Raw genomic sequence first — 10,669 nt, forward strand, 5'->3', positions numbered from 1 at the left:
AAAAGCCCAATCCTGGAGATCGCCGTGCAGCAAGGAAATGGCAATTTTAGCCTGCTGCACAGAGCTTCCTGATGAGTTAGGTTTCAAAGCAAAAAATAGTTTTCAATTATTCTTAAAATTCAAAAATTTAGACCGATCCCCAGAAAACACATCAGGAGTAGGGATCTTTGGTTCTACAGCAGATGATTGAGCGAGATAGGCAGAAATTCCCCACACTTCAGCAGCGAGCTGCTCAACATGGTCAGACAATTGCTTAGTCTCCATTAGAGAAAAAATCCTCCTACGGCCCCAAAGAAAAAGAGGAAAAAATATATTAAAAAAATTCTGACACTTTTTTTTTTTAACAATTCTTTCCTTCTTTAGAGTACCCTAGAGTCTACAGTAGGGCTGGTGATTCTGTTATGAACAGGTCACCGAGGAGGATGGCAGGAATAGGCTAGGCCACCAGGAAACCAGAAATGTTGGTAACTTAGCGGATTGCAGACCCCTAATCCTAACAACACAACTAACAGTAGCCGTGGAGCGTACCTACGATGCCCTAGACGCCTCGACACAGCCAGAGAACTAACTAGGCCTAAAGAAAGAAAGGTGAAATCTAAACTGCCCAGGAGTAGAACCCCAAAGAAATAGGTAGCCCCCAAACATATATTGGATGAGACAAGAAGAAACACAAACGCAGGCAGAAAATAGACTGAGCCAATGATGGGACCTGAACTGACTAGATAGGATAGGAATGAAAGATACTGTCTGCAATCACGCAAAAAACCCTAAAAAATTCAACACGTCTGATGTACAAAAAAACACAGAGGTCCCTCGACCTCGATCCCACTATATCAGCACTCCGGTATGAACTGTCAGCAAAGCAAAAGAGACTAATATAACAGGGGAATGAACAAACTGACACAAGCTGTAACATATGGAGCAGGGTCCAGCACTGCCCCCAGCAGGGAGCACGCTGAACCCTCACAACAAGCAGAAAGAGGCAAAACCAGATCAGATGCAAAGAATTAGCAAATGAACAACTTAACTGAAAAATGCAGGATCAGGCAGGAGACATCAGACCTCAGAATGCACAGGAAGAACTAATCACCAGCAGGGATTGAAGGAAGCCTGCTGACTTAAATACTCCAATCAGTAACCCCAGATCTCCAATCATCATCATCAGGTGGCAGACCTCTGTCAATCCAGCCAGCTGCACTACTCACAGTAACCACCAGAGGGAGCCCCGACTCAGAAGTAAGAGAATTCACAACACCGGTGATTCTGACACTGTTTTCTTGTGACATATTGTACTTCATGTTAGTGGTAAAATTTCTTTGATATAACTTGTGTTTATTTGTGAAAAAAAATGGAAATTTGGCAAAAATTTTGAAAATGTTGGCAATTTTCCAAATTTTAATTTTCATGCCCTTAAATCACAGAGATATGGCACACAAAATACTTAATAAGTAACATTTCCCACATGTCTACTCTACATCAGCACAATTGTGTAACCAATTTGTTTTTTTGTTAGGACATTGTAAGGGTTAAAAGTTAAACAGCGATTTCTCATTTTTACAACTCCATTTTTTTTACCACTTTGGAGTCACTTAGAGGGGTCTGTATGATAGAAAATACCCAAAAGTGACACAATTCTAAAAACTGCACCCCTCAAGGTGCTCAAAAACACATTCAAGAAGTTTATTAACCCTTCAGGTGCTTCACATGAATTTTTGGAATGTTTTAAAAAATGAACATTTAACTTTTTTTCACAAAAAATTTTCCTTCAGATCCATTTTTTTATTTTACCAAGGGTAACAGGAGAAATTGGACCCAAAAGTTGTAAAATTTGTCCTGAGTATGGTGATACTCCATATATGCAGGTAAACCACTGTTTGGGTGCATGGCAGAATTCCCCCTAGGAACTTATCTAGATGTGTGGTGAGAACTTTGAACCCCAAGGTGTTTCACTTAAGTTTAGAACGCCCAGGTGTGAAAATAAAAAATCATATTTTTTCCACATGCATGATATTTAGTCCCCAATTTTTTTATTTTCCCAAGGGTAACAGGAGAAGTTGGACCCCAAAAGTTGTTGTACAATTTGTCCTGAGTACGCTAATACTCCATATGTGGGGGTAAACTCGGAAGCGAAGGAGCAGCATTTGACTTTTTCAAACCAAAAATGGCTGGAATTGAGATCGGACGCCATGTCACGTTTGGAGAGCCTCTGATATGCCTAAACAGTGGAAACCCCCCACAAGTGACACCATTTTGGAAAGTAGCCCCCCTCGGGAACTTATCTAGATGTGTGGTGAGCACTTTGAACCCCCAAGTGCTTCACAGAAGTTTATAACATAGAGCCGTGAAAATAATAAATCATATTTTTTTTTCACAAAAATGATCTTTTCACCCCCAAGTTTTTATTTTCACAAGGGTAACATGAGAAATTGGACCCCAAAAGTTGTTGTCCAATTTGTCCCAATTATGCTGATACCCCACATGTGGGGGTAAATCACTGGGTGCACAGCGGAGCTCGGAAGGGAAGGAGCACCGTTTGACTTTTTCAGCGCAGAATTGGCTGGAAGTGAGATTGGATGCCATGTTACGTTTGGAGAGCCCCTGATGTGCCCAAAAGGTGGAAACCCTCCAATTCTAACTCCAACCCTAACCCAAACACACCCCTAACCCTAATTCTAGCCCTAACCATAACCCTAACCACAAACCTAACTGTTATGAATGAGTCACCGGAGGAGGAAAAAACAAAAACACAAGCTAAGTCCAGAAAACCGGAGAGGTTGGTAGCTAGCAGATTGCAGACCCCTGATCCTATTCACCACAACTAACAGTAGCCGTGGGGGGTTCATACGGTGCCCTAGACTCCTCGAAACAGCCGGAGAGCTAAATAAGCCTAAAGAAAGAAAGGGGAAATCTAAACTGCCCCAGAGCAGACCCCAAAGCAATAGACAGCCCCCAACATGTATTGTCGGTGAAAAACAGATGAAAACACAAACACAGACAGAAAGACAGGCTGAGCAAATGATGGGGCCCAACTAACTAGATAGGAAAGGACAGAAAAGATGCTGGCTGCAATCACGCAAAAAACCTGCCAAAAATAATGTCCAACACGTCTGATAGAAAAGGCCCTGAAGTCACTAGACTTCAAAATCACTATATCAGCACTCAGGTATATTCTGAAGACAGAGCAAAGAGATCAACTGATCAGAGACAAAAATGGAGTTCAGCCAGTCCCAACCAGGGCAGGCTGAACACAAACACTAAGTAAACAGACAAAATCTCATGGAAAAATAGCAGAGCAAAAACTTAGCTTTTAGTAGACAGGAACTAAACTGGATGCCAGAGCTCAGAGCAGAAAGGATCACCAGCAGCCCTGCAGGGCGTCGGCTGCCTTATATCCACTCAGAAATTCCCGATGTCCAATCACACTCCACCTGTTCAGATGACAGGTTCTTCCCATCCAGATCAATTTCACTACCTCTTTTCACCAGCAGAGGGAGTTCATCAGACATCAGAGGTGAAGGAGAAAATGAACTCATAACACCTAACCCTAACACACCCCTAACCCTAATCCCAACCCTAACCCTAATCTCCGATTTGCAGGGAACCTGCCTAAAGTGTATCCTCTCGATCTATCTAGAGCAGTAATGCTATTCATTAGAGTTGAGCGAAACGGGTCGAAAAAATTCAAAAGTCGCCGACTTTTGGCAAAGTCGGGTTTCATGAAACGAAACCCGACCCTAGGATGAGGTCGGCCACGAGGTCGGCGACTTATGCGCCAAAGTCGCGTTTCAAAAGTTTGTTTTGCGCTCTTTTTCAGCCAATCAGGATCCACGGACACTGTGGGCAACGTGATGACATAGGCACGGGTCACCACCATCTTTCAGAAGGGCATGCAAGTGATTGGCTTGCTTTGGTGGGCGTCACAGGGGGTATAAAAGGGCGTGCACGCCGACCGCCATCTTACTTCTGCCGATCTTAGTATAGGGAGAGGTTGCTGCTGATTCTGTAGGGAGAGCGTTAGGCAGGGAAGAAGACAAAAAAACTGCTTCTGCTGCTAGCGATTTGGCCTGCACAACACACAAGTCACTGTGTGTGCAGTGCAAGGGGAGGCTATATTGTGGTGTATCAGTGGTGTTGGTTGTTGGGCTGCCTTTTAAGGCTTCCTGACACGCTGGCATTGCTGTTTACCCACTGCTCCGCAAACTGCTTTTTTAAAAGCAATCCAATCTCCCTTATCCTCTCGTCACTTTGGTCACAGGCAGCTGTGCCATCGAGCGTGTCACATAGCGCTCAGATATCAGTGGGCCGCACACAATCCACAAGTGTCCAGTGTCCAAAAGTGTACGCAGAGATTCAAAATCTCCATTATCCTCTCGTCACTTTGGTCACAGGCAGCTGTGCCATCGAGCGTGTCACATAGCGCTCAGATATCAGTGGGCCGCACACAATCCACAAGTGTCCACTGTCCACAAGTGTACGCAGAGATTCAAAATCTCCATTATCCTCTCGTCACTTTGGTCACAGGCAGCTGTGCCATCGAGCGTGTCACATAGCGCTCAGGTATCAGTGGGCCGCACACAATCCACAAGTGTCCAGTGTCCAAAAGTGTACGCAGAGATTCAAAATCTCCATTATCCTCTCGTCACTTTGGTCACAGGCAGCTGTGCCATCGAGCGTGTCACATAGCGCTCAGATATCAGTGGGCCGCACACAATCCACAAGTGTCCACTGTCCACAAGTGTACGCAGAGATTCAAAATCTCCATTATCCTCTCGTCACTTTGGTCACAGGCAGCTGTGCCATCGAGCGTGTCACATAGCGCTCAGATATCAGTGGGCCGCACACAATCCACAAGTGTCCACTGTCCACAAGTGTGTGCAGAAATTCTAAAACTCCCCTGTCCTATAGACACCTTGTACCTTGTTTTACATTACTATATAGTTTGTTGGATTTTGTCTACATTTCTACCAAAAATGAGGAAGGCTGGTGGAAGAGGCCGTGGAATTGGGCGGGGGTTGGCAGCTGGTAATGATGGTGTTGGTGGTGGATCTGATGGTAGTGGCAAGAGCAAAATAGGACCGAATGCAGGAGGTGCTGACCCTGCGTCATCGTCTGGCTACAGAAGGCCTCGAACGCTTAGTTTTCTAGGAGTTGGCAAACCGCTTTTAAAGGCAGAGCATCAGGAAAAAGTTTTGTCTTACATTGCTGACTCAGCCTCCAGCTCTATCGCCTCCTCTTCTTCAGTTGTAAAAAGTAAAAGCACTGAGTCGTCATTGGAGGCTCATGTTCATGAACCACACCTTTCCTTGTGTCCTTCATCCCAACCAAGATTGAAGGATGACACAGGCCATACTACTGATTACTCCATGGAGCTGTTTTCACATACCATGCCTGGATTATCAAGTCAAATGGTGAATTACCCAGGCCAAGATGAATCTGACATGGAGTGCACTGATGCACAGCCGCTGATGGATGATTCTGCTGGTACATTCACTCAGAGCACTACATTGTCCTCGCAGTGTACAGAGCCAGATTTTGACCCTGATGAGACTCAGGTGCCCCTTCCCGCACACTATACCACCATACACGGTGACACAGAGAAAGGTGCACATGACATAGAAGAGGAGGTGATGGATGACCCAGTTGTTGACCCAGATTGGCATCCATTGGGGGAAGAGGGTGCTGCTTCCAATAGCTCAGATGAGGAGCATCCACAGCAGACATCGACATCGCAACAGCTGTTATCTGGCAGGCCCGGAGCACTCCAAAGACAGGTTCCAAACATCAAAAGAGTTGCTGGACAGCTTGTCCAGAGGGTCAAAAGATCACAGCGTGCTAGGCCGCAAAATGTCTGCCAAAGTAGGAAGAGTGCAGTGTGGCAGTTTTTTGAACAAAATCCTCATGATCAGGCCAAGGTTATCTGTAAGAAGTGCGCAATGACCTTTAGCCGAGGGAAAAATCTGAAAAATTTGAATACCAGTTGCATGCTTAGACATTTAACCAGCATGCACTTGCAAGCGTGGACACAACACCAAACCTCAAGTGCCACATGTGCAACTGATCACAACGAAGGTAGTCAGCAACGCTACATTGTTTCCCCCACTGTAAGCCCACCGGTTAGCACAGCAGCAAATGTTGAGGTGTCGTTGCAAGGCCACAGCAGTCAGGGAATCCCACTGTTATATCAACGAAAGACTGATTCTAGGCCATCAGAAAGAACAACAACTCCATCACCATCATCAACCCTCTCTCAGTCCGCCCTGTCCACCGCTACTTCCACCATATGCAGCTCTCAAGTCCAGCTCACCCTCCCAGACACTATGAGTAGGTCAAGAAAGTACTCAGTCTCTCATCCGCGTACACTGGGGTTGAACGCCCACATTGCCAAACTAATCTCGTTTGAGATGATGCCCTTTCGGTTGGTGGAAAGCACAGCTTTCCGCGAACTCATGGCCTATGCAGTACCACGCTATGACCTACCCAGTAGCCACTTCTTCTCTCGCAAAGCCATCCCAGCCCTCCACCATCATGTGAAAGACCGCATTGTCCATGCACTCAAGCAGTCAGTGAGAGGAAAGGTGCACCTCACAACTGATGCATGGTCCAGTCGGCATGGCCAGGGCCGTTACGTGTCCATCACTGCGCACTGGGTTAATGTGGTGGATGCAGGGTCCACAGGGGACAGCGGTGGTGGGACAGTGCTGCCTAGCCCACGGTATAGGAAACAGTTGGCTCTAGGCGTTCGACCCTCCTCCTCCTCCTCCTCCAGAAGCGACAGCTCGTCCACAGAGCGCAGTCGTACGAGCACTCCATCTGCAGCTGCCACTGTTGCACACGATGTGTCCCCCTATCGAGCAGCTAGTGGAAAGCGTCAGCAGGCTGTGTTGCAGATGATGTGTTTGGGCGACAGACACACCGCCGAGGTGCTGGCCGAGTACTTGAAGCGACAAACTGAGTCATGGCTGGGCAGTGTACATCTTGAGGCAGGCAAGGTAGTTAGTGATAACGGCCATAATTTTGTGGCAGCCATAGCCCTTTCAAAACTCAGCCACATACCTTGCTTGGCTCACACCTTGAACCTGGTGGTGCAGTGCTTCCTCAAAAATTATCCGGAGTTAACAGCCCTGCTCCAGAAGGTGCGAAGACAGTGCGCGCACATCCGCCGGTCGCCTGTACACTCCGTTCGTATGCAGAAGCTGCAGCGATTGCTCCACCTTCCCAACCACCGCCTCATTATCGACATTGCAACAAGGTGGAACTCCACCCTGCACATGGTGGAGCGGCTGTGCGAGCAGAGGCAGGCCATAATGCATTTGTGGGAGGATACACGGCCAGGCACTTTGAGAGCAGACATGGAGTTGACAGGCGTGCAGTGGTCGAAGCTGAAAGACCTTTGTAAAGTCCTTCAGTGTTTTGAGGAATGCACACGGCTGGTAAGCGCAGACGACGCCATCCTAAGCATGAGCATCCCACTTATGCGTCTGCTCATGCAAACTTTGACGCACCTTAAGGAGCAGGCGTCTGCAGCCAATGTTGATGAGGAGGAAGAGGAGGAGGGAATCCTTGATGACATTCAGCCATTGTCTGCTCAGGGACCTCTCCTGGACGAGGTGGAGGAAGAAGAGGAGGAGGAGGAGGAGGATGATGGGGATGATTACTTAGGGGAGGAGGATGCATCTCGTGGGGCAAGTGAAAATGTTGGCGTGGCAAGGTCTGGTACAGGGTTTGTGCGTGACTGGAGGGATGTGGATTTGCCAGAAAGTGCTCCTCCACCCAGCACTCGCAGTGCATCATTGACACCGGGAACATTGGCCCACATGTCAGATTATGCCTTGCGGATCCTAAAAAGGGACCCCCGCATTGCCAAAATGATGAACGATGACGACTACTGGTTGGCCAGCATCCTGGATCCACGCTATAAAGGCAAATTACAAAACATCATGCCACAGGAGAACCTTGACCTAATATTGGCTAATAAACAAGCAACTCTGGTAAATCGGTTGCTTGAGGCATTCCCAGCACACAGCAGCGGTGATGGTTCTCACACGAGCCGTACGGGCCGGGGGCAGCTTGGCAGAGGTGTTCGTGGTGCACACAGCAGAAGTGGCGTTGGAGACAGGGGTTTCATGACAATGTTGTGGACTGATTTTTCAAATACCGCTCACACAACTGGTAATACTGCATCGATGGAAAGTGACAGGAGACAGCAGTTGTCAACTATGGTTACAAACTACTTTTCCTCCCATATCGATGTTCTCCCACACAGGTCATTCCCCTTTGACTATTGGGCCGCTAAACTGGACACCTGGCCTGAATTGGCCCAATATGCCTTACAGGAGCTCGCTTGCCCAGCTGCAAGTGTGCTATCGGAAAGAGTCTTCAGTGCAGCTGGATCAATCCTGACAGAAAAAAGGACCCGTCTGTCAACCCAAAATGTGGATGATCTAACCTTCATTAAAATGAACCACGCATGGGTTTCCAAGGATTTTGTCCCACCTTCCCCTGATGACACATAGGGTGACAGAAAAATGGCTTGCTTTGGTCCACCTCTTCCTGGTACTTCACCTATTTCGCCTTTTGCATCAGCTGAATGTCCAACATCAACATATGCCACTTTCTAAAACTCCCTAACTGTGCTGCCTCCCCCCCCATGGCCGGGGTCACCACCTACCGCACGACACCGTGCGAGTGCCGTTGCCCTGGACAGGTGGGTAGGCCGACTCTTGGGCGCGGGCACTGGCACAGGGTCCCTCATAGTGCAATCAAGTGTCTCTGACGGTGGTGGTGCACACCCGCCGTCAGACACACCGCTGTACTATGAGGGGCCCAGTGCCAGTACCGACGCCCACGAGTGGGCCCCCCTTGCTTGGCCAGGGCCCCAGCATTTGCAATCTTTACCTCTCCCTGCTCCTCCGCTGTGTAATCTGGGCCGTCAAATCCATACTGTGCCTGACACCGTCTGAGCCTGCCTCCTGAGACATATATTTTGAATGTGTACGCTATCCATACATGTTATCCAGGGATACGGTACCCTTTCTAACCTTTGTGCAATGACGTGCAATCCATACTGGGCCTAACACCGTCTGAGCCTGCCTCATGCTGTATAGACATATATTTTGAATGTGTACGCTATCCATACATGTTATCCGGGGATACGGTACCCTTTCTAACCTTTGTGCAATGACGTGCAATCCATACTGGGCCTAACACCGTCTGAGCCTGCCTCATGCTGTATAGACATATATTTTGAATGTGTACGCTATCCATACATGTTATCCGGGGATACGGTACCCCTTCTAACCTTTGTGCAATGACATGCAATCCATACTGGGCCTAACACCGTCTGAGCCTGCCTCATGCTGTATAGACATATATTTTGAATGTGTACGCTATCCATACATGTTATCCGGGGATACGGTACCCTTTCTAACCTTTGTGCAATGACGTGCAATCCATACTGGGCCTAACACCGTCTGAGCCTGCCTCATGCTGTATAGACATATATTTTGAATGTGTACGCTATCCATACATGTTATCCGGGGATACGGTACCCCTTCTAACCTTTGTGCAATGACGTGCAATCCATACTGGGCCTAACACCGTCTGAGCCTGCCTCATGCTGTATAGACATATATTTTGAATGTGTACGTTATCCATACATGTTATCCGGGGATACGGTACCCCTTCTAACCTTTGTGCAATGACGTGCAATCCATACTGGGCCTAACACCGTCTGAGCCTGCCTCATGCTGTATAGACATATATTTTGAATGTGTACGCTATCCATACATGTTATCCGGGGATACGATACCCCTTCTAACCTTTGTGCAATGACGTGCAATCCATACTGGGCCTAACACCGTCTGAGCCTGCCTCATGCTGTATAGACATATATTTTGAATGTGTACGCTATCCATACATGTTATCCGGGGATACGGTACCCTTTCTAACCTTTGTGCAATGACGTGCAATCCATACTGGGCCTAACACCGTCTGAGCCTGCCTCATGCTGTATAGACATATATTTTGAATGTGTACGCTATCCATACATGTTATCCGGGGATATGGTACCCCTTCTAACCTTTGTGCAATGACGTGCAATCCATACTGGGCCTAACACCGTCTGAGCCTGCCTCATGCTGTATAGACATATATTTTGAATGTGTACGCTATCCATACATGTTATCCGGGGATACGGTACCCCTTCTAACCTTTGTGCAATGACGTGCAATCCATACTGGGCCTAACACCGTCTGAGCCTGCCTCATGCTGTATAGACATATATTTTGAATGTGTACGCTATCCATACATGTTATCCGGGGATACGGTACCCCTTCTAACCTTTGTGCAATGACGTGCAATCCATACTGGGCCTAACACCGTCTGAGCCTGCCTCATGCTGTATAGACATATATTTTGAATGTGTACGCTATCCATACATGTTATCCGGGGATACGGTACCCTTTCTAACCTTTGTGCAATGACGTGCAATCCATACTGGGCCTAACACCGTCTGAGCCTGCCTCATGCTGTATAGACATATATTTTGAATGTGTACGCTATCCATACATGTTATCCAGGGATACGGTACCCCTTCTAACCTTTGTGCAATGACGTGCAATCCATACTGGGCCTAACACCGTCTGAGCTTGCCTCATGCTGTATAGACATA

This window comes from Dendrobates tinctorius, unplaced genomic scaffold (assembly GCF_039654945.1).
Source record: "Dendrobates tinctorius isolate UK_male_01 unplaced genomic scaffold, ASM3965494v1 ptg000211l, whole genome shotgun sequence".
NCBI lineage: Eukaryota > Metazoa > Chordata > Amphibia > Anura > Dendrobatidae > Dendrobates > Dendrobates tinctorius.